Below are 23,284 nucleotides of genomic sequence, written 5' to 3'. Positions count from 1 at the left end.
TTTGCCAATTTGTATCCCTTTGATCTCCTTTTGTTGTCTTATTGCTCTAGCTAGAACTTTGAGTATTATGTTGAATAGATATGTGGAGAGTGGGCATCCTTGTCTTGTCTCCGGTTTTAGTGGGATGGCTTCAAGTATCTCTCTAGTTAATTTGATATTTGCTGTTGGTTTGCAGTAAAATGCTTTTATTATGTTTAGGTATGGGCCTCAAATTTCTGACCTCTCCAATACTTTTAACATGAAGTGGTGTTGTATTTTATCAAATGTTTTTTCAACATCTAAGGAGATGGTTATGTGATTGTTCTTTTTAAAAATTGGATATATTTTATCTACATTTCACGTGTTATCCTTTTTTTTTTGGTTTCCACTCCATACACTCCCTATCCCATATTCCCTCCCCATACTTCTATAAGGGTGCCCCCAGGCCCCTCCCACTTTCCTGCCCTGACATTCCCCTACACTGGGGCATTGAACCTTGGCAGAAACAAGGGCTTCTCTTCCCATTGATACCCAACAAGGCCGTCCTCTGCTTCATATGCAGCTGGAGCCATGGGTCCATCAGGTGTACTCTTTGTGTAGTGCTTTAGTCCCTAGGAGCTTTGGTTGGTTGGTATTGTTCTTGTGGAGTTGCAAACTCGTTAAGCTCCTTCAATCCTTTCTCTAACTCCTCCATTGGGGACCCTGTTCTCAGTTCAGTGGTTGACTGTGAGCATCCACCTCTGTATTTGTCATAATCTGGCAAAGCCTCTCATGAAACAGCTATATCAGGCTCCTGTCAGCATGCACTTCTTGGTATTAGCAATATTATTTGGGTTTGGTGGCTGTATATGGGCTAGATTCCTAGGTAAGGCAGTTTCTAGATGGCCTTTCCTCCAGTCTCTGCTCCAAACTTTGTCTCTGTATTTCCTCCAGTGAATATTTTTGTCTTCCTTCTAGAATGAAGTGAAGGAACCACATGTTGATCTTTCTTTCTCTTGAGCTTTATGTGGTCTGTAATTTGTATCTTAAGTAATCTGAGTTTTTGGGCTAATATCTACTTCTCAGTGATTGCATAGCATGTGTGTTTGTTTGTGATTGGGTTACCTCACTCAGGATGATATTTTATAGTGCCATCCATTTGCCTAAGAATTTCATGAAGGCATTGTTTTTAATACCTGAGTAGTAATCCATTGTGTAAATGTACCACATTATCTGCATTTATTCTTCTGCTGAAGTATGTCTGGGTTTTTTTCCAGCTACTGGCTATTATAAATAAGGTTGCTATGAACATAGTGGAGTATTTGTCCTTGTTACATGTTAAAACATCTTTTGGGTATATGCACAGGCATGGTATAGCTGGGTCTTCAGGTAGCACTATGTTCAATTTTCTGAGGAATTGTCAGACTGTTTTTCAGAGTGGTTGTACCAGCTTTCATTACTACTGACAACGGAGGAGTGTTCCTCTTTCTCCACATCCCTGCCAGCATCTGCTGTGACCTTAGTTTTTGATCTTAGCCATTCTGACTTGTGTGAGGTGAAATCTCAGGGTTGTTTTGATTTGCATTTCTCTGATGACTAAGCTTCTCTGCTATTCAGTATTCATCAGTTGGGAATTCTTTGTTTAGCTCTGTACCCAATTTTTAAAAAATAGAATTGTTTGAGTCTCTAGAGTCTAACTTCTTGAGTTCTTTGTATATATTGCATACTAGCCCACTATCAGATGTAGGATTGGCAAAGATCTTTTCCCAATTTGTTGGTTGTAGTTTTGTCCTAAGGACAGTATCCTTTGCCTTAAAGAAGCTTTGCAATTTTATGAGGTTCCATTTGTTGACTCTTGATCTTAGAGCATAAGTCATTGGGGTTCTGTTCAGAAAAATTTCTCCAGTGTCCATGTGTTCGAGGCTCTTCACCACTTCTTCTTTTATTAGTTTGAGTGTATCTGATTTTATTTGGAGGTCCTTGATCCACTTGGACTTGAGCTTTGTTCAGGACAATAAGAATGGATCAATTTGCATTCTTCTACATGCTGGCCACCATTTGGACCAGCACCATTTGTTGAAAATGCTATCTTTTTCCAACTGAATGGTTTTAGCTTCTTTGTCAAAGATCAAGTGTGTGGGTTCATTTGTAGTTCTTCAATTCTATTGATCTACCTTCCTGTCTCTGTACCAGTACCATATAGTTTTTTTTTTTTTGTTGTTGTTGTTTTTTAATCCCCATTGCTGTATAATACTGGTCAGGAATGGTGATTCCCCAGGAGTTCTTTTATTGTTGAGAATAGTTTTCAATATCCTGTTTTGTTATTCTAAATGAATTTGCAAATTGTTCTTTCTTACTTTAAGAAAAATTGAGTTGCCAGGGTGATGAGTTAGAAATTAGTGGGTGGGAGGGGGAGCATCCAAATAGAGGCAGGGGAGGGGAATTGGTGGGAGGACTGGGAAAGGGGATAACATTTAAAATGTAAATACATATACTATCAAATAAAAAAGATTAAAAGAATTTTACCTGACAATCATAAGGGCATCAGGTTAGATACTTAGGTGGAAAGGGATGGCAACAAGAAGACTAAAGGATGCCTGTTATAAACAATATTAAAGTTTGTGATTGACTCATTTTCTCAGTTCTTTTTTTTCCATTTTTAAACTTTATTTTAAAAAACAAAGATAAATGTACAGATTTTTAAGCATTTTTGCATAAAGGTATATGAATATATTTTTATAAGATTGTAATTAAGTATTTGTGGGTACATATACATACACATATGTATATATGTAACAATAATATAGGAAAAGAGGTTATTAATTTGAGGAGATAGAAGAGAAACTGGGAGGGACTGTAGGAAGGAAAAGAGGATATGGTACAGTTCTATTTTGATTAAAATATTTTCTTTTTTTCTTTTTTCTTGATCTTCACACAGTCTGTGGGTTGTTTCTGGGGTGTTCAGAGCTTTCTGGGGTTAGTATCTCATTATCAGTGACTGCATATTATGTCTGTTCTTTTGTGACTGGGTTATCTCACTCAGGATGATATTTTCTAGATGCATCCATTTTCTTAAGAATTTGATTAAGTCATTGTTTCTGATAGCTGAGTAGTACTCCATTGTGTAAATGTACCAAAAATTTTGTATCCATTCATCTACTGAAGGACATCTGAGTTCTTTCAAGCTTCTGGCTATTATAAATAGAGCTGCAATGAACATTGTGGTGCATGTATCTTTGTTGTATGTTGGAGCGTCTCTGGGGTAAATGCCCAGAAGTGGAATAACTGGGTCTTCATCTTTTAATTGTCCTATAGAGGACAGGTGGCCAGACTTGAGCACATACTGTGATCCCCAAGTTTCATTGCTAATTATCAAAACTAAGACACATTATTTGGGATGTATATTACTTACAGTGATATTATGAAGATAAATGGCAGAAATTCTAGAATAATTTTACTCCAGACACATATCCCTATTTTCTATATCAGCATCATCATTTGCTTAAAACAAAACAAAACAAAAAACCCCTCTGCTTGTTCAAGCAGAATAATGAGTTTATTCTGTTTTAGATAAAATCTGACTTCCTGATTGGTACTTCTCAGGCTTTGATGTCCTGTTTGCCTTTGGAGTGGAACTTAATTAAAAATTAACATGTTTTTCAAGGGGTTGGGAAAAACATAAAATTCATACTAATTATAAAAATTATAAATTTGAAATAGGATAATTTTATCTCAAATGTAACATTTTTGCAGACAATCATGGGTTTACATCCTTTACAATTTGTTAGCTGCTGGGTGACCCTGGATACATTACTGTACTTGTCTGCACTTATTATTTTATTTGAAGAAATGATAATTATTACACATGCTTACCAGAATTGTTTCTAACATGTTATGTGTGAAAGACATACAGAAGGAAAGGGAGAGCTCTATCTATTAAAGTTTTAGAACATGGCACAAACCAAATCCCCACAGAGAACAAGGTCAGCAAGAAGATGGAAAAGACCTTAACGGTTATTGGTTTTAAATAAAGCTTAGAAATGGAGTTACACAAAATCAAGGTCACCTAGAAAAGAAAGGTAACAGGGCATGGTATCAACCAGAGAGGGTGTAGGGAGAGTGCACCACACCAGACATGGCGGTATGATGAAGAAAGTAAATCTCCATGGGAAGGTGAGGTGGCTACAAGGCTGAAATATTCTTTTAGAAGTTTGTTCTAGTATGGAGCAGAATGGCTCAGAGATAGGTTGTGATAGTCTACTTCATTTCCCCAGAGTAAACAGCAGGACATTACTGAGAGACAAGGCTGAGGACAGGAAATACCCAGAAAATGCTCAGATCCCAAGAAGGAGCTTATTGAAAATGTTTCTGAAGAAGCACCTCCATTTCTTCCTTAACTTTTGAACTCCTCAACTGTAATATTTGTTGGGAACCCAGACTTCTAGCATGGTACGGGTTAGAACTTCCTAAGGAGGAAAGATGGAGATGTTGGAAGTCAGGAGCCTGGGCATTTGCCTGTAGATGATTAGGCTTAAAACTCCTCCTTTCCTATGACTCAAACTGGAGATGTTTCCAGCACTGCAATAAGCTTTGCAGGAACTTTTCATGTTACATGGTCCTTCTCTGGAGGCCTTTCATTTCAGAGACACATTTCCCATTTCTGAATCCTAGAGTGAGCAGACATTTTCCGCTTAGTATATAAAGAAGTTCCTGCAGGACCAGAGAACAACATCACTTACTCTTGTACGCACAGAAGAAGCAATCAGGGTGTGGAAGCTATCTGACTCTGCTGTAGCTTGATCGCTGGACAGCCTGTACTTCCCACATTATCATACGCCTGTGTTTTTTTTTTTTTTTTTTTTTTAAATAAAAGGTCACTTCCTCCTTGTGCTCATGCTGGGATCTCTTCCTGTTTTTCAGCTTTATAAAGGGAGGCAGTGGTCGCCCTTTACAATATCCCAAGTCGTCTTCTTTCATCCAACATGAATCCAATAATAAAAATCAGCATACTCCTCATCATGATTTTTTCTCTTCTCTGCTCTGTGGAGGGTAAGTTTCCATAAAAAGGAGTGGAGGGAGCCTGGGGGTGCTAGTCTCTAAACTGCTACTCTTTAGTCTCACTTGAGCATAGCAGGTCAAACCTGAAGACTGAGGTTCTGGGCACTAGAGAGATCACATGTGATATACCAATCAAGAAAAAAACTGTACTTTCAGAAAAACAGGACACAATTTTCAGACCTTTTAGCTTTTTTGCGTTTTTATTTTTAGGTTTTCATTTAACTCTCTTTTTTCTTGAAACACGGCTATGCTGTATTCTACACAATAATCCCCTCACGTTCTTTTCTCTGCTCACTTCTTCTCCATGCATTTTGCAGGGATCTTTATTTACCTGATTGCACTTGGGATCTTCAAAGCTTAGTACTACTCCCAGATTCCCTTCCATTTTCAAGGATCCAATTATAATTTGTAGCTGAAAATACCCAGCTTCATTCCCCAGAGTGATCTCTCTTCTGAGCCTGTCTTATGGCAGTGAATGCACACCTCCCTTGAAAGTCAGACACATTACTTTCCCTCATGACTAAATGAAAATTAATGGTTAATTCCAAGTATGTCTACTTTTTAAAGCACAGTGGGCATTTGTCTTTTGTCCCCTTTTGATACTAAGAAATGTTAAAATAAAAATATTATAAAAGATATAGAATAATTCTTTTATTAATTTGTGAAAGACCTTTGTAATTATTACAAAAATCTAGAATTCTTAAAAGAAAGACCACATGAATTTAAAACAAAGCAAGGAGGATCATATAGGATGCTTTTGGGGAGGGGAAAGTGAGGTATGATGTAATTCTATCATCATCTCAAATGATAATAATAAAATATCTAAAAAGAAAAACATTCCTTTTAGGAAAAATGTCAACTCATAATCTGGACTAATCGCTCATGTTCCCAGTGTACAACAAATTTGCAAAATAGATATAAAAACCTATGAATAGTCTAACAGAGAAATTAGTTAAGGACATAAAATTTCACCTTGAAGTAAAATCAAATAGCTATTAATACACAAAAAGGTGTTTAATCTTACTCCTTTTACAGTAATGCAAATTGAAAGAACCTAATCAGATTAACAATCAGAAACTTAATAACATGATATTTTGTTCCAGTTGTAGATAAAATTGTTTAATATACACTAATAATAGTGTACATATATATGCTCATTTTCTGTATATTTTATTTTAGCAAATCTATCAAAATAGCAATTATACTTTTTTAGTCCAGCAATTCTTCTTATATGAAATGATCTTACAGATACAGCCACAACCAAATGAAGTGACAACTTTATTGTATTACAATGAATAATGTTCAACATTATTTAGCTTTGCAAATTATATTAGAAGTATAAGTAAATATAAGAACTGGATGAAGCAAAGCATACTATACAGTTACAATCTAATATTTTGGTTATAGCCTGCATTGTTCAAATGAAATCAAAGTGTAGAGTAGGTATAGCGATCTCACTGTATTATATCAGGAAACTCACTCTAGTGAACTTCTGTTTTTTTTCCCACCAAACTAACAGTCTTTATTCATGTATTTATTCCGCAGTCAAGTAAATCCTATCTTAAAGCTGCAGCATTATTAAAGGAGAATTACTGGTACAGCTGTCTCAAGTGCAACCCTCACAGGTGTTCTTTCCCACGATGGAACAAACTCACATTTCCCTCAAACAACCCTCTGAAACAAACTGCCCAACAAATAGAGCCAGACCGCAAATCATTTCTATTAACATTTTTCTGCTAGGTGGAGCAATCCCCCGGGGTGGCTACTTTCAGCCCTCATTTCACCCGCCTGTCCCCTGACTTCTGCCTTCCTTTCTCAATCACACCCAAAAAGGCTTCTGGGCTTCCTGCTTAGACACCCTGAGTCCCAGAGGCCCTGAGCACAGCTGGCCACGAATGAGGAGCAACATTCATCCAGAATCTCCAGGGAAATCGGGAGCAGGAACACAGCTCAGCGATGGCTCAGTGTCATTTCCTTAAACAATAGTTTTAACTGTCAAACAAGCTCTGACATCTGACAGGCCATCTGCACCCCATAAACAAACCAAAAAACAGTGTATCTTTTCCTTTGTTTGCAAAATGTTAAGTGGACTATCCAAGTGGGAAAAAATGAAACATGAGAATTCAAAGGATTTGTGCCACAAGGTGAACCAGTCCTCCACAGCCAAACTCATTTGTTCTTGGGCTGTGAGGCCATGTAGAGGGCGATCAGGCAGTAGATGGTCCCTCCCACCGTCAGAGCCATGGTGGTCCGGTAAAGCATTTGGTCAGGAAGGCCTCGTTTCAGGTGGATGGCACAACATCAGCCTTCTGGAAGAATTTCTGCAACTCTGGAACTTTGTTCTTCCCAGCATAATCACATGCTGTCACACTGGAGGTCAGTTTGGTCGGTGTGGCAAATATGATAGGCGGTGCTTCTGTGGAAACCGGCTTCAACCCCTGCGGAGTATACGCTTCCGAAGCCCAAGCTCTGGCCAAATTCTGCGTGAAACTGCTAAACTTGTAATACATATTGGCTGAGCCAGGCTTCGCACCCTCTAGTGAACTTCTTGTGATACCAAAATCCATGAATGCTCAAAACCCCGATATAAATTTTGCACTTTGTTTGCCTCTAACCTGTGAAATCTTCCTGTATGCTTTAAATTATTATTACTTTGAAGTGGACAAGCTCTCTGGTTATGCAAAGACAGATTTGTCATTAGAAATTGCTAGCAACGTGTGTAAGGGTATCATTAGTAGAATAAGTGGAATAAATTAACCTATAGCTGTACATTTTGATAATCAACTGAACTTCTACTTCTCATCCCAATGGAACTTGTCAGTTTTATAGAAACCTCATTGAACAATGTATCCTATTATATATAGTCATATATTCATTCTTTGTTTCTCCCTAGTTGCTTTGTTTTGTCTTCAAATATAAGTAAGTACTATCCAGATAATAGAAGTAATATAATTATTTCAATTCACTCCTTAGTGTTACTCATTAAGTTAAGCTAAGCAAAAATTCAACAAATAGCAGTCGATAGAGTAGACAAATTAGTCTATGTGTAATGTCTTTCCCTGTTCCCACAGCTTCCCAGAAAGAGAGCTTCTATACCAACACTTATTCCATCTGTTGGTGATAGGAACTAGAGCCTCAAAGACTTGTAACCTGAGACTTTTCAGGCTGTGGGTCTGTCAGAAAAGGCTAGGTCTCTGATTTAATAACACCCAAATGTGGATATGGGCTTTTCAATACAGGGTCTCAATAAACTGTCTTTATGATGGTATATATAGGAGTTAGCAGCTGTAGTGTCATTCTTCAGAGGTTTACCAATCCCCCTCCCTTTAAACATAGCCTAGAGAGTGTACTTTACAACAATGTTAAAAGCACAAAAAATTTTCTTTTGTAAATAATGATGTAGTCTGGATTAACCAGGGATATTGTTTCCACTTAGGCAAGAGAGAAGAACATTGGACCTTGTAGGTCCCTTGTTCCCATCATCTTGTCCCTAAGTAGGTACAGCTTATTTATTGTCTCTGGCATCTATTTGAGGGGTCTTTAGGGACAGTTAGATAATCTCTAAGAAGTTTAGGATTATATATAAAGTAGGTGTTGGTGAGGCTGGGCCCTGAGTGTTCTGTCCTCTCTGACTATCTCTGGTCATAGGATCCCAGTACAAGTGGACGGTACCTTCTTCTCCCTCTGCTCCTGCTGCCCCCTCCTTGCTGGTGGTCTTCATGGAAATTTTGAAGTTAATGGGGCTGATGTTGGTGGACATATGTTCCGATTGTCACAGATTGCTGTGGTTGAGGCAGTGGAGAGCAGCAATTAGGATTGTACTGTACTCAGAGGTGATCTCTAAATCCTCTCTCTTCAAGTCCCTACATGCCCCTTCTTCCCTTGCTTCTGCTATTCCTACTGCTACCCTCTTTCTTCCTCTTAACCTTCCTGGGCCTGGTGCCCTTCCTTCAATTTTCTGTCTTTTTCTTCCTCATCCTCTGTTCTCTACTATATTCTTCCAACCTCTGTCTGAGGCCCAGTCCCCAACATCCCAGTTATTCCAGTTTACTTGTTTATTTTACTTCATACAATATAATTTGACCATCTTCTTTCTCTCTTCTCCCCACACAGCTCAGATCCTCCCAACTTTCATAACCACTCAACTTCATTCATATTCACTTTCTATCTTGTTCTCTTTAAAAAGAAAAATAAAAGCCCCACAAAACTAAAAAATACAGAAATTAAAACAAACAAACAAACAAACTCCAAGGAAAAATGTCATAGTGAAACACACACACACACACACACACACACACACACACAAACACACACACCAGAGAGCTTACTTTATCTTGATCAAACTCCCCTGGACTTGGAGTCTGCCATAGAATGTGGTGGATATACCCAGTCAGACTCCACTGAACAAAACTGATTTTTCCTTTGACAGTAAGTGTAATAATCCAGTTGGAAGTGGCTTCTTAGTGGTTGGACCCAGTGTAGACTTCCCTTAGCTCAGCACTAGTGCTAGGATTCCAGTTGGCTTGGTCCAGTGAGATCAGAAGCATGCTGCCCCAGTCTTTGTGAGTTCATCAGTGCATCAGCTCTGTTGCAGCTGGAAGACTGTTTCCTTTGAGTCATCATCCATCACTTCTGGATCTTATTTTTTATTTATATCTTTTATTTTTATATTTTATAAATTCTATAGATTTTATATTTTTATGTCTTTTAAAAATTAATCATTCTATTTGTTTACATCTCAAATGATATTTGCCATCCTGGTTACCCCCTCCACAAACCCCCATCCCACATTCACCCTCCCTGCTCCTCCGCTTTGCCTCTGTGAGGGTGCTCCCCAAACACCCCCCCCGCACCACTTCAGCATCCCCTACACTGGGGCATCAAAGTTCCACAGGACCAAGTGCCTCCCCTACTACTGATTTGAGACAAGGCCAGCCTCTGCTACATATGTATCTGGAGCCATGGATCTCTTTCTGTACACTCCTTGGTTGGTGGTCTAGTCCCTGGGAGCATAGGGTGGTCCAGCCAGATGGTATTGTTTTTCCTATGGGATTGCAATCCATCTCTGCTCCTACAGTCCTTCCGCCAGCTCCCTGACCAGGGTCCCTGAGCTCAGTCTGATGGTTGGCTTCAAGCATCCACATCTGCATTGTTCAGTTGCTGGCAGAGCCTTCCAGGGAACAGCCACACCAGGTTTCACTTAGCAACAGCAATAATGTCTGGGTTTGGTGTATGCAGACAGGATAGATCTCCAGATGGGGCAGTCCCTGATGGCTCTTCCTTTAGTCTCTGCTCCATTTTTGTCCCTGTCTTTTCTTTGAAAAGAATATTTCCGGGTTAAAATCTTTGAGATGGGTGTGTGGCCCTGTTCCTCAACTGGGGGCTGTGCCTATCTACTGAAGGTTGACTCTACAGGTTCTGTCTCCCCTTCGATGCCCATTTCAGCTAAAGTCATCTTCACTGGGTCCTGGGAGCTCCTCGCTTTCCTGGCATCTGGGACCCTCCAGTGGCTACCCCCAGTTCAATTTTTGACACTCTGTATCTCTCTCCTATCCCCTATAGTATCTGATCCTGTCCTCCATTTTCCCTCTCCCTCATTTTTTCCTCCTAGGTTCCCCCCCCTTTACCTCCCGAGATCAACCTGTCCTCTCCCCACATGCTGGACTGAAGCATCTATACCCTAGTATTCCTTCCTCTGAAGGAAGTCCTCCGTATCGTTTGCAAGACTATAACTTGCTCTCTAAAAAAGACAAGGCTCAGTTCCTGAAGGCAACACCTGCACAATTCATTGAACATGAAAAAGCCAAGCTGGTGCCTACATAGAGCCTTCAGTCTCAATTCTAGTGTTTTCAGTATAGGAACATACATGCTTGCAAAAGAAAAAAAAAAAAAAGAAACTACCTCACTCACAAACTCTTTGATCTGCATTGGTGTCTTGCTTGCAAGATACTAGGGCAATGGTGGTACAGAGCTAATGGGAATAGCCAACCACTCTCTGATTTGATTTAAGGACCCACGTCATGAGGTGGAACTCATGTGACCATTCTTAGATGACCAAGAATCTGAGATTATTTAGCCTGGGTACCTAGAGCAAAACCAGACACTAGTGTTCTAAACCAACCAACCAAAGAAACAAACAAAAACGTGTAGCAATAAAATTACTCCTAATGACATTTTGCTATACTCATAGATAAGTGTCAAAGAAGCTTCCTCTTGCAGCAGATGAAAACAAATAGAGATCCATACAAAGCCAGACATTATGCAGAAAGTAAGAGACCTTGAACCCTCAGCCCTAAATGAGATATCTTCACCAAATTCCTCCCCGAAGGGCCCAGGAAACTGAGGAAGAAGAGACAGAAAGTGTGTAAAAGCCAGAAGGGATGGAGGACACCAGGAAAACAAGGCTTTCTAAATTAAAGTGATCAAAGCTCATATGGACTCACAGAGACTGTGGCAGCATGTCATGTAGATAGGGTCTGCACAAGTCAGTACCGGGTTTTTTGTGTATATATTATGGCTTCCAGTTTAGTTTGTTTATTAGATTCTTGAGTGTGAAAATGAGTGGGCCTTTCAACTTCTTTCTTTCTTTTACATCTTGATAGCATCCTTCCCATCCCTCCTCTTCTCTCGGTATCACCCTTACAAATCTCTCTCCCAATTACCCTCTTCCCTTCTCAGAGAAGGGGAAGCCCCCCACCCCTGGGACTATCCCATCCTGGGACATCCATTCTCAGTAGGCCTAAGCATATCATCTTCCACTGAGGCCCAACTAGGTAGGCCATATAGGGAAAGGTGATCCAATATCAGAAAACCATGTCAGAGACAGCTTATGCTCCAATTGTTAGGGGTCAGGGTTAGACCAAACTCCATGTTTTATCAAATTTTGATGCATTAGTTTTTGTTTTATCTTACTTTATTTTATTATTATCCCTTGGAAGCCTACTTAATAGTAGATCTGGGTGGGAGAGGACTTAGGGAGAAACTGGGAGAAGAAATAGAATGAGAAATCTTATCAGGATTATATGAAAAGACTATTTTCAATAGAAAGGAAAAGGTAAAAATTCTATATCTTATTTTGCATAACTAAACAGGACAAGATATTAAGGAGAAAAGAAAATATTTTCTGTGCCTTTGATCTGGGTTTCTTCTCCGTCCTTTATTCCTATTATTTGTAGATTTGGTAATTTCATAGTATCATGGATTTTATGGGCCTTTTTTGTCTTTAATATTTTTCCAGATTTAATATTTTTCTTGACAGAAGTATACATTTCCTCTACCTTGTCTTCAATGTCTAAGGCATTCTTTTTATGAAGTATAGTTTTATTCTATCTGTATCAATGCCATGGACACCAGTGTTTTGGTGTTCCGTGTTTTAAGACTAATGAGGACAAACACTGTCAATTCCTGAGTGAGCACTGTGGTGTAAAGTTTAATCTGTATTGCTCAGACAATATCTTGCAGCATAAAAAGTAACCAAAATGACTGCTTAGTTTATCATGTCATAAAATACAAGTGCTTAGTGCTAAACAGTGATACAATTTCAGTGGTAAGAAAACTTGTAGTTTGTAACAAAGGCTCTTTTTTATTGTATATTCTCTGTGTTTACATTTTAAATGTTATCCCCTTTACCCCCACTCCTACTCTTCTACACCCCTTGCTTCCATGAAGGTGCTCCTTCTCTCAACCACCCTCTCTACCTCAGCACTTGGCATTCCCCTACTCTGGGAAAAGGTGCCTTCACTGGACCAAAGACCTCTCCTCCTTTTGATGCCAGACAATGCCATCCTCTGTTACATTTGCAACTGGGGCCATGGGTCTCTCCATGTGTACTCATTGGTTGGCGTTTTAGTCCTTGGGGGCTCTGGAGTGTTTGGTTGGTTGATGATGTTGTTCTACCCATAGGGATCCAAAGGCTCTTGGATGCCTTTGCTGCCATGATTAACATCCCAGGTCAGGCATCAGCAGTAAAATAAGTCATGGTACAAAGTTAAACCAAGAAGTTACTTGTACTGAAGACACATGACTTCATTTCAGAAACTGAAGTCTGGCTTCTGATTAACCTTTTATATGTACAAAAATTCTTTTTAAAAATCCTAGGCAATCACAAATATAAACTAGTTGAAAAAAAGACAATGGCAGCAGCTTTTTGTTATGCTGTAAAACTGCAAATCTCATCATCAGAAAAGTTAAAATCATGCAGCAACCTTATCCCCCTCATCTGTAAATGGTGTTGGACCACAGATGCAAAGGAAGATTCTAGAGTTTTCTAAACTTTTTTTGCAAAATTCAGCGAGAAGAGCTCGTGACACATGTCCCTGTTTGCCATTCCATTCTGGAGAGGGTGCCAAGAGAACAAATTTAACATGAAATCCTTTATCTTTTTGCCAATTTTTCTAGCTGGCATCTCCAAATTATATTGTCCTCTGTTTTACTGAAGAACATCAACTTAATCTTCCTGAGACTGGACATATGGGTTAAAGCATAATTTAGTACATTAACCATGATTTAAAATTTTCCCTCAGGACCACTTACAGAAACAAAATCTTCAATCTGAAGATGATCAAGCTCTGGCATGAAGAGTCCAGCAGGATAGATTTTGATCAAAAAGTAGATGTATTTATTCAGGGAAAGAACTGGTTCTTTAAAATCAGAGTAAGGAACCAGACACTGGTGTATATGGCTTTACTATTACTGCCCTGTGACACTGAGCTTGAGGTAAACGTGTTGTCAAACTGACACCTGAAGGTGGGTACTGGGAGGCAGCATCAGACAGAAAAGCCTTGTATCATGAGTAACACCTTCCTCGGAAATTAACTGGCATTGTTTGTAGTACAAACCTGTATCTTTCTTTGGAATAATGGAATCATGTTTGTCCAGGGGATCACCAAGACATTTCCAAGAAACATTTTCTTTCTTTTGTAGGAAAATCTTTATTTTTTCAGCATTCTCAATAACCTGTACAGAAAAAAGATTTGAATTTCATGGCTTAACTCAATATGTATAAGGAAAGAATGATACTTGATGACTGCTTCTGCTCTCAAAGAGTCATCCTGGAGGTCAACAATCACTGAGTCTAAACTGACATTATTCCATTTGGTGTATATAATAATGGTGAGTGAGGACGCTGGAACCAATCATAGCTTGGAGCACTAGAACCTTCCCTGGGCCGTGTGTCTGTCACTTGACTCTTGGGAAGTAGTCCATTTTTTTTTATTTAAAAATCACATTTATTTCATAAAAAACAGTAAATTTTACAGGTGTGTGTATGTATATGTAGAAGCACAGGCACATGCATGTGCATGCACACACACACACACACACACACACAAACACACACACACACACACACACAGAGAGAGAGAGAGAGAGAGAAAGAGAGAGAGAGAGAGAGAGAGAGAGAGAGAGAGACAGAGAAACACATTATATGACTAAGAACTTCAGGTTTTCCCATATTCACTATGAGAATATCTCTACTTGGATTAAAAAAAAAGAGCATTAGAAGAGTTAGAAAAATTCGTGAGGATATAACAGTGCGATTCATTTTTACTTCTATTTGTTTACAACATTTGCCTTTCTGTAGGATCGTCTCATTCATTTTTTTTTTTTTTTTTTGGAGTCTTTCTTTTTTTTATTTTTTAAACGACTTTATTTTGCAAAACAAAGATAAATGTACAGATTTTAAACATTTTTTGCTTAAAATTATACATTTTTGTCAGTACTGTTTTTTCAGACATTAAAATAAATTTTACATAAAACCATGTGATATATTTTTTAGTCAGTACTTGATTTTTTTCAAGGGCTTGACAGTATGCATTGAAAACGTACTAGTTGCAATAAGCGTAAAGTACATGCAAAACAAAACGCAACATGGAAATAGTCAAAGTCTTCTTGTTTTGTGAATATATGTATATTTTTTGTTTTCTTTATTTCTTGGACTTCATACAGTCTGTGAGTTGTTTCTGGGAGAGTGCAAGCCTCTGGGGTTAGTATCCCACTATCAGTGACTGCATATTATGTCTGTTCTTTTGTGACTGGGTTATCTCACTCAGGATGATCTTCTTTAGATGCAGCCATTTTCTTAAAAATTTGGTTAAGTCATTGTTTCTGGTGGCTGAGTAGTATTCCATTGTGTATATGTACCACAATTTTTGTATCCATTCGTCTTCTGAAGGACATCTGGGTTCCTTCCCGCTTCTGGCTATTATAAATAGAGCCGCTATGAACATTGTGGTGCATATATCTTTGTTGTGTATTAAAGTGTCTCTGGGGTATATGCCCAGAAGTGGAATAGCTGGGTCTTCAGGTAGTACTATATCCAATTTTCTGAGGTATCGCCAGACAGATTTCCAGAGTGGTTGTATTAGCTTGCAACCCCACCAACAGTGGAGAAGTGTTCCTCTTTCTCCGCAGCCTTGCCAGCATCTGCTGTCATTTGAGTTTTGGATCTTGGCCAATCTGACTGGTGTAAGGTGGAATCTTAGGGTTGTTTTGATTTGCATTTCCCTGATGGCTAAGGATGTCGAGCACTTCCTCAGATGTTTCTCGGCCATTCGGTGTTCCTCAACTGAAAATGATTTGTTTAGCTCTGTACCCCATTTTTTAATAGGGTTATTTGATTCTCTGGTGTCTAGCTTTTTGAGTTCCTTGTACACCTTGGATATTAGGCCTCTATCTGATGTGGTGTTGGTAAAGATCTTTTCCCATTCTGTTGGTTGCCGTTTTGTTTTCTTGACGATGTCCTTAGCCTTACAGAAACTTTGCAATCTCATTAAGTCCCATTTGTTAATCTTTGACCTTAGAGCTTGAGCCATTGGTGTTTTGTTCAGGAAATTTTCTCCTGTGCCTATGTGTTCTAAGGTTTTCCCTACTTTCTCATCTAATAGTTTCAGTGTATCTGGTTTAATGTGGAGATCTTTAATCCACTTACACTTGAGCTTTGTACAAGGAGATAAGAACGGGTCTATTTTCATTCTTTTGCATGTTGAGTGCCAGTTGGACCAGCACCATTTGTTGAATAGGCTGTCCTTTTTCAATTGAATGTTTACTGTACCTTTGTCAAAAATCAGGTGACGATATACATGAGGGCTCATTTCTGGATCTTCTATTCTATTCCATTGATCCACCTGCCTATTTCTGTACCAGTACCATGCAGTTTTCAGCACAATTGCCTTGTAATATAGCTTGAGGCCAGGGATAGTGATTCCCGCAGATGTTTTTTTGTTGTTGAGGATGGATTTCGCTATTCTAGGTCTTTTGTTATTCCATATGAAATTGCACATTGATCTTTCCAATTCCATGAAGAACTGGGTTGGAATTTTGATGGGGATTGCATTGAATCTGTAGATTGCTTTTGGTAGGATGGCCATTTTCAAGATGTTGATCTTTCCAATCCATGAGCATGGGAGATCTTTCCATTTTCTGAGATCCTCCTCAATTTCTTTCTTTAGAGGTTTGAAGTTCTTGTCATACAGGTCCTTCACTTCCTTAGTTAGAGTCACACCAAGGTATTTCATAGTTTTTGTAACGATTGTGAAGGGTACCTTTTCCCTAATTTCTTTCTCCACATGTTTGTCCTTTGAGTATAGGAAGGCTACTGATTTGTTTGAGTTAATTTTGTATCCGGCCACTTTGCTGAACTTGTTTATCAGCTGTAGGAGTTCTCTGGTGGAATTTTTGGGGTCACTCAAGTACACTATCATGTCATTGCCAAAGGGTGATGTTTTTATCTCTTCCTTTCCGATTTGTATCCCCTTGATCTCCTTTTGCTGTCTAATTGCTCCAGCCAGGACTTCCAGTACTATGTTGAATAGGTAGGGGGAGAGTGGGCAGCCTTGTCGAGTCCCTGATTTTAGTGGGATTGCTTCAAGTTTCTCGCCATTAAGTTTGATGTTGGCTGTTGGTTTGCTGTATATTGCTTTTATTATGTTTAAATATGGGCCTTGGATTCCTGTTCTTTCCAGGACTTTTAACATGAAGGGGTGTTGAATTTTGTCGAATGCTTTCTCAGAGTCTAGTGAGATGACCATGTGATTTTGGTCTTTAAGTTTGTTTATATGGTAGATTACATTGATGGATTTCCTTATGTTAAACCATCCCTGCATCCCAGGGATGAAGCCTACTTGGTCATGATGAATGATGGTTTTAATGTGTTCTTGGATTTGGTTTGCAAGGATTTTGTTGAGTATTTTTGCATCAATGTTCATAAGTGAGATTGGTCTGAAGTTCTCTTTCCTTGTAGGGTCTTTGTGTGGCTTAGGTACGAGGGTTATTGTAGCCTCAAAAAATATGTTGGGTAATATTCCATCTGATTCTATCTTTTGGAGTAGTTTGGCAAATATTGGTGTTATATCCCCAATAAATGTCTGATAAAATTCTGCACTGAATCCGTCTGGACCTGGGCCTTTTTTGGTTGGGAGGCTTTTGATGACTTCTTCTATTTCTTTAGGTGTTATAGGGTTATTTAGATGGTTTACTTGGTCCTGGTTAAACTTTGGGACCTTGTATCTGTCTAGGAATTTGTCCATTTCCTCCAGATTTTCCAATTTTGTGGAGTATAAGTTTTTGTAGTAGCGTCTGATGATTTCTTGAATTTCCTTAGTTTCAGTTGTTATGTCACCACTTTCCTTTCTGATTTTGTTAATTTGGATACTCTTTCTTTGCCCTTTAGTTAGTCTGGCTAGGAATTTATCAATCTTGTTGATTTTCTCAAAGAACCAACTCATTGTTTTGTTGATTTTTTCAATGGTTCTTTTTGTTTCTATTTGGTCTATTTTTGCCCTATTTTGATTATTTCTTGCCATCTACTCTTTTTGGGTATATCTGCTTCCTTTTGTTCTAGGGCTTTTAGCTGTGCTGTCAGGTTGCTGATGTGAGCTCTCTCCAGTTTCTTTTTGGAAGCACTTAGGGCTATGAGTTTTCCTCTCAATACTGCTTTCATTGTATCCCATAGGTTTGGGTATGTTGTGTTATCGTTTTCGTTGAATTCTAGAAAGTCCTTAATTTCTTTCTTTATTTCTTCTTTGACCCTGCTATCCTTTAACAGAGCGTTGTTTAGTTTCCATGTGTATGTGGGCATTTTGTTGTCTTTGTTGTTGTTAAAGACCAGCCGTAGACCATGGTGATCTGAGAGGATGCATGGGAGTATTTCAATCTTCTTATATCGATGAAGGCTCGTTCTGTGTCCAATTATGTGGTCAGTTTTCGAGAAGGTGCCATGGGGTGGTGAGAAGAAGGTGTATTCTTTTACTTTATAATAGTATGTTCTGTATATATCTATTAATTCTAGTTGGTTCAAAGTCTCTGCTAGTTTTGCAGTGTCCTTATTCAGTTTCTGTTTCCCTGATCTGTCCATTGGTGAGAGTGGGGTATTAAAGTCTCCCACTATTATTGTGTGGGGTGAAATGTATTTTTTGAGCCTTAGTAGAGTTTCTTTTATGAATGTGGGTGATTTTTTATTTGGAGCATATATGTTAAGGATTGAGAGTTCCTCCTGACAGATTTCCCCAGTAATGAGTAAAAAGTGTCCTTTTTTATCTTTTTTCATAACTTTTGGTTGAAAATTTACTTTATTCGATATTAGAATAGCCACTCCAGCTTGCTTCTTGGAGCTGTTTTCTTGGAAGTTTTTTCCCCACCCTTTTACTCTGAGATAGTGTCTGTCTCTGCCTCTGAGATGAGTTTCCTGTATGCTGCAAAAGGCTGGATTTTGTTTATGTATCCAGTCTGATAGTCTATGTCTCTTTATTGGGGATTTGAGACCATTTATGTTAATAGATATCAAGGAATAATTGTTTCTGTTTTCTGCCATTTTTGCTTTTTTGGGTTGAGTTGTGTCTGTGTTTTTTTCTTCTTTTAGTTTTCTTGTTTAGGAGTTTTCTTGTTTTTACGAGGCTGTATTTTCCCTCCATGTATTGGGTTTTCCACCTATAATTCGTTGTAGTCCTGGGTTTGTGGTCAGATATTGTGTTAATTTTGATTTGTCTTGAAATATCTTTGTCTCTCCATCGATGATGATTGATAGTTTTGCTGGGTATAGCAGCTTGGGCTGGCACTTGTGCTCTCTTAAGGAGTGCATGATGTCTGTCCAGGCTCTTCTAGCTTTCATAGTCTCTGTTGAGAAATCGGTCGTGAGTCTGATTGGTCTGCCTTTATATGTTACCTGACCTTTTTCCCTTACTGCTTTTAGTATTCTTTCTTTACTTTGGGCACTTGATGTTTTTACTATTATGTGTCGGGAGGTATTTCTTTTCTGGTCCAACCTATTTGGAGTTCTGAAGGCTTCTTTTATGCTCGTGGTCATCTCATTCTTGAGGGTAGGGAAGTTTTCTTCTATGATTTTGTTGAAGATATTTACTGTGCCTCTTAGTTGATACTCTTCTCCCTCTTCTATTCCTATTATCCTTAGGTTCGGTCTTCTCAATGTGTCTTGTATTTCCTGGACATTTTGGGTTAGGAGCTTTTTGTTTTTTGCATCTTCTCTGGCTTTTTTGTCTATGTTTGCAATGTTGTCTTCTGCCCCCGAGATTCTCTCCTCAATCTCTTTTAATCTGTTGGAAATGCTTGCTTCTGTGACTCCTGATTTCTTTTTTTGGTGTTCTGACTCTAGGGTTATCTCTTTTAGCGTTTTCTTTATTGTGTCAATTTCTGTTTTAATTTCCCTCTTCCATTCCTTTATTTCTTTGGTTCTGTTTTCCTCTCGTTCTTTGAGTTCTTTGAGTGTTTTTCTTGTTTCTTCTTTAAAAGCTTCTGAATCTTTTTGCTTTTCCTCCCTTTCTTGTTTAAGTAACTCTATCAGCGTCTTGAGGCATGATTTCAGGTCTGTGTCTTCTTTTTCTGGAGTGTTTGGAATTCCGATGTTTGCTACTATCGGAGAGCTGGGTTCTGGTGTTGCTAGATTGTCTTGGTTTCCTTGGGATATACTCTTTCTCTTTCCTCTTGCCATTTTGTTGTCAGTGATATGTTCTTGCCTTTCCCTTGTATCTGGTCTGTGTCCCTGGTACACTTTCCGTGTGCACTCCGCAGAGATCTCTCTACTCCCCGGCAGCCCAGGTTCTGGGTGGCTGCTGGGCCAGGCTCCGCTCTGTGTCCTGAAGTCGCCTCCGGGTGGAAACAGATGTTCCTAAGATCTGTTCCTGGTCACAGATGCTCAGCCTCTCTGAGCCACCTTTCCAGCTGGCAGGTGGGCCAGGCTCAACTCTGCGTCCTGAAGTCGTCTCCGGGTGGGAACAGAAGTTCCTAAGATCTGTTCCCGGTCACTGGATTGGGGAGGACAGGGCAGGTCAGGGCAGGGGGTGCCCTTTTCGTGTGCACTCCGCAGAGATCACTTTGCTCCCCAGCAGCCTAGGTCTCCCACTCACCAGTTGCTCAGCCTGTACGAGCCGCCTTTCTGGCTTGCAGTTTGGCCACACTCCGCTCTGTGTCCTGAAGTCGTCTCCGGGTGGGAACAGAAGTTCCTAAGATCTGTTCCCGGTCACAGTTGCTCAGCCTGTACGAGCCACCTTTCCGGCTGGCAGTTGGGCCAGGCTCCGCTCTGCGTCGGGAAGTACTCCATTTAAGACTCTTTCCTCCATGACAATTTTTTTTTTTTTTTTTTTTTTTTTGGAACAGCAGCCTTCACAGCCATCCTGCCAACCAGGCAATCTCTCAGCATGGATTCATAATTAACCCAATGGTGAACCTCATTAAAAAGATCTGTTCCACCATCTCCTGCAGCTTTCATAAGTTCGTCCTCCTTACCAGGATAATACTCCATATATGAGCTGACGTTGCAAACAAAGCCTCTTATGCATATCCAACAGTTCTTTTTCTTGTTGTGCTTCTTAAGCTCTTCTTCAGTTATATCCATTAACCTGCCCTTCAATCTCTTAAGACTTTTTCACTCTTGGTCAGTTGGATCCAATGCATAAGACTACTGCCTTGTTTTAAAGGTACCTTGCTGTGGCCTGGGAGGCAATGCGCTGCTGGGAGCCAGGGTCCAGGAAAGCCTGGGAAGGGACATACAGCATCCTAGGACCCCCGACCTGGGCCACATCCAGGTCCTGCCACCGGACAGGCTTGCCTGGAGGGTCTCCAGGAGCCATCATTGTCAGTGTCAGCTGCTTGGCCTGGTCGAGGCCAAGCCCTCAACCCCAAGATTTTCTTTTTTATCTTAGTCTGTTGGTGATGTTTCACTCTAAGCTTCCTGTTTGTGCTTCTATGTTTTCCTTTTCCAGTTTTCCCTCAGTTTGATTTTATTGATTCTACTTTTACTTTCATGTCTTGAACAATTTCCTTCATTTCATTCCTCTTTTTTTCTTTTCATATACTTCATTAAGTGATTTTTTTCATATTCCTTCAGAGTTCTTTGAACATATTCATAATAGTTATTTTGAATTCCTTTTTCAGTGCTTCAGATATATTACATTTCCAAGAGACTACCATAGTAGGACTACAAATCTCTAGTAGAGACATATTGTCCTGGGTGTTATTGATTGTGTGTGTGTGTGTGTGTGTGTGTGTGTGTTTTGCAGGTGTCTAGTCATCTGTCTTTGGGATGATTATTTTTCTACATACCGAAATCTTGGCTTGTGTTTGTTGGATGGGTGTTCCATTTTTAAAATTTTGTTACCCTTTCTAGTTCTTAGGATGACGTGGTGGTTGTGTATTGAATAGTTAAAAATATGCAGCTTTCTGCTGCTCTTGGCTCTTATGAGCCCATTGCAATAAGAAAATACCTCTTGATGCTCTGGCATGGCATCTTTGTGTGGCATCCCCTTCTGGAGGGCTCCTTGTAAGGTGAGATCCTGGAAGTCAGGGGCTGCTGCTGGTGGATGGACATCTGATTATCACAGTGTGTTGCATTTGGGGAACTGAGCATCAGGAAATAGGATGTGACTGCATTTAGGTGTGATACCTGAATCTTTTATTCCCATACTCATACATTCCATTCCCCCTTTCTACTTGCCTCTGATATGAACACCATAGACCTCATTCTCTCTTATATATTTTACTTTCCTCATCCTTCCTCAAATTACTTTGCCTTTTTCTCCTTCATTTCACCTTAATACTGAAACAATTTCAGTATCTTATGCTCAATTGTTCATGGCCCTAAATGTAGATTAAGTTGGGCAAGCAAAGTTCTTGATAGGATGATAACAGTAAGAAGATGGGAGGACCTACCCACCCTTGTGTGCTTGGCTCTGGCAGCCTGCATCAGGTCTGTGATGTTCATCATTATGTTGTTTCCATTTCCAGGATTTGGGGTGGAAAGTCCCCTAAAGTTTGCTGCCTAGAAGACATCTTTTTTTTTTTTTTCAGAGTCCTGTAGGGATCAGCACAGCATACAGTACAATTTCCACTAGTGATTATTTCTTCTTCAGACCCACAGGCCCCATGCTTGAATCTGGCCTTGATTAAACAATCCTCTTACACTTAGTTTTGCCTTTCAGCTGTGCTATGCATCAAGTGTAAACTTTTCAATTCTACCAAGAATTGTCTAAAAGAGCCAGGACACTGTGCAACCAAAAGAGACCAGAAGTGTCTCTTATGGACAGTTACTTCAGGTAAGTGTCATTTTAGGATGCTCATAGTGATCATGTTTGTCCTTGATGCAGCCTTTTTCAGATATGTGGGCAAAGAAGGAAAGTGTGGGAGAATATGTTTCTATATAAAAATAGGAAAGGACCCCCTTCCTCTGGTATTGGCTGTTTTGGTAGGCCAAACAAACAAATGAAGATTAAAAAATACATTTTTGCAGGTTCTCTAGATGATTCCCAGGGCTGTCTAAGTGGATATAATTGGGGATGAAACTTTTTGTAATTAAAATTCCACTCAGCAGGTTTGTAAATAGGGTACTCTTTGTGTGTAAATTTATCTGGGATTCTGGATCTTCTCATTTAAAAAGTCATTGATTTATTCCAAAATATTGATGTTTTGCTTCTTCTCTTTCTTACTTTGCAGATGAAGTTCTCAGTTACGGGGCCCAGGGATGCTGGACCCATTGTGTGAGCAGAACCATTACTAGAGGAAGTTTGAAAGCAGAACATAAATGTTGTGATTCAGGACCTGTGTGTAACAAAATTTAAAGACCTGGTCCTTGTTTGTCCTCTTCTACATAGGTAAGCTGTTGTCCCTTCCATGTGCTTTTGCAGCCTCACAACACTGGGCCATCAATGTGCAGCATTGCCAAAGCCCCGATGCCTGTCTCTTGGCATAAGGTGTTTATATTTTGACAGTCGAATTGTCACTCTTCATTTCTACTATTCTTGTTTTCTTATTTTAGTTTTTCCCT

At 39.4% G+C, this 23,284-nt stretch overlaps 3 pseudogenes across 3 annotated transcripts; 1 reads left to right on the top strand and 2 right to left on the bottom strand.

The window, feature by feature from the left end:
• Positions 1–7,076: 7,076 nt before the first annotated feature.
• On the bottom strand, positions 7,077–7,535 carry LOC308430957 (cytochrome c oxidase subunit 7A2-like, mitochondrial; annotated as a pseudogene). The gene has a single exon. The product of its transcript is annotated as a cytochrome c oxidase subunit 7A2-like, mitochondrial (transcript).
• A 5,630-nt stretch (positions 7,536–13,165) lies between these two features.
• LOC308430539 (cytochrome b5 reductase 4-like) lies at positions 13,166–21,020 on the bottom strand (annotated as a pseudogene). The gene is made up of 2 exons: positions 20,589–21,020; positions 13,166–14,225 (listed from the first exon to the last, which is right to left on the bottom strand). The product of its transcript is annotated as a cytochrome b5 reductase 4-like (transcript).
• Positions 21,021–21,673: 653 nt separating this feature from the next.
• Positions 21,674–23,078, top strand: LOC308431173 (prostate and testis expressed protein 14-like; annotated as a pseudogene). The gene is made up of 3 exons: positions 21,674–21,784; positions 22,430–22,556; positions 22,954–23,078. The product of its transcript is annotated as a prostate and testis expressed protein 14-like (transcript).
• Positions 23,079–23,284: the final 206 nt, after the last annotated feature.

This window comes from Micromys minutus (genome assembly GCF_963924665.1).
Source record: "Micromys minutus genome assembly, chromosome: 16".
Lineage (NCBI taxonomy): Eukaryota > Metazoa > Chordata > Mammalia > Rodentia > Muridae > Micromys > Micromys minutus.
The sequence above is the reverse complement of the archived record's forward strand: the minus strand, read 5'-3'. Positions and strand labels throughout refer to the sequence as shown.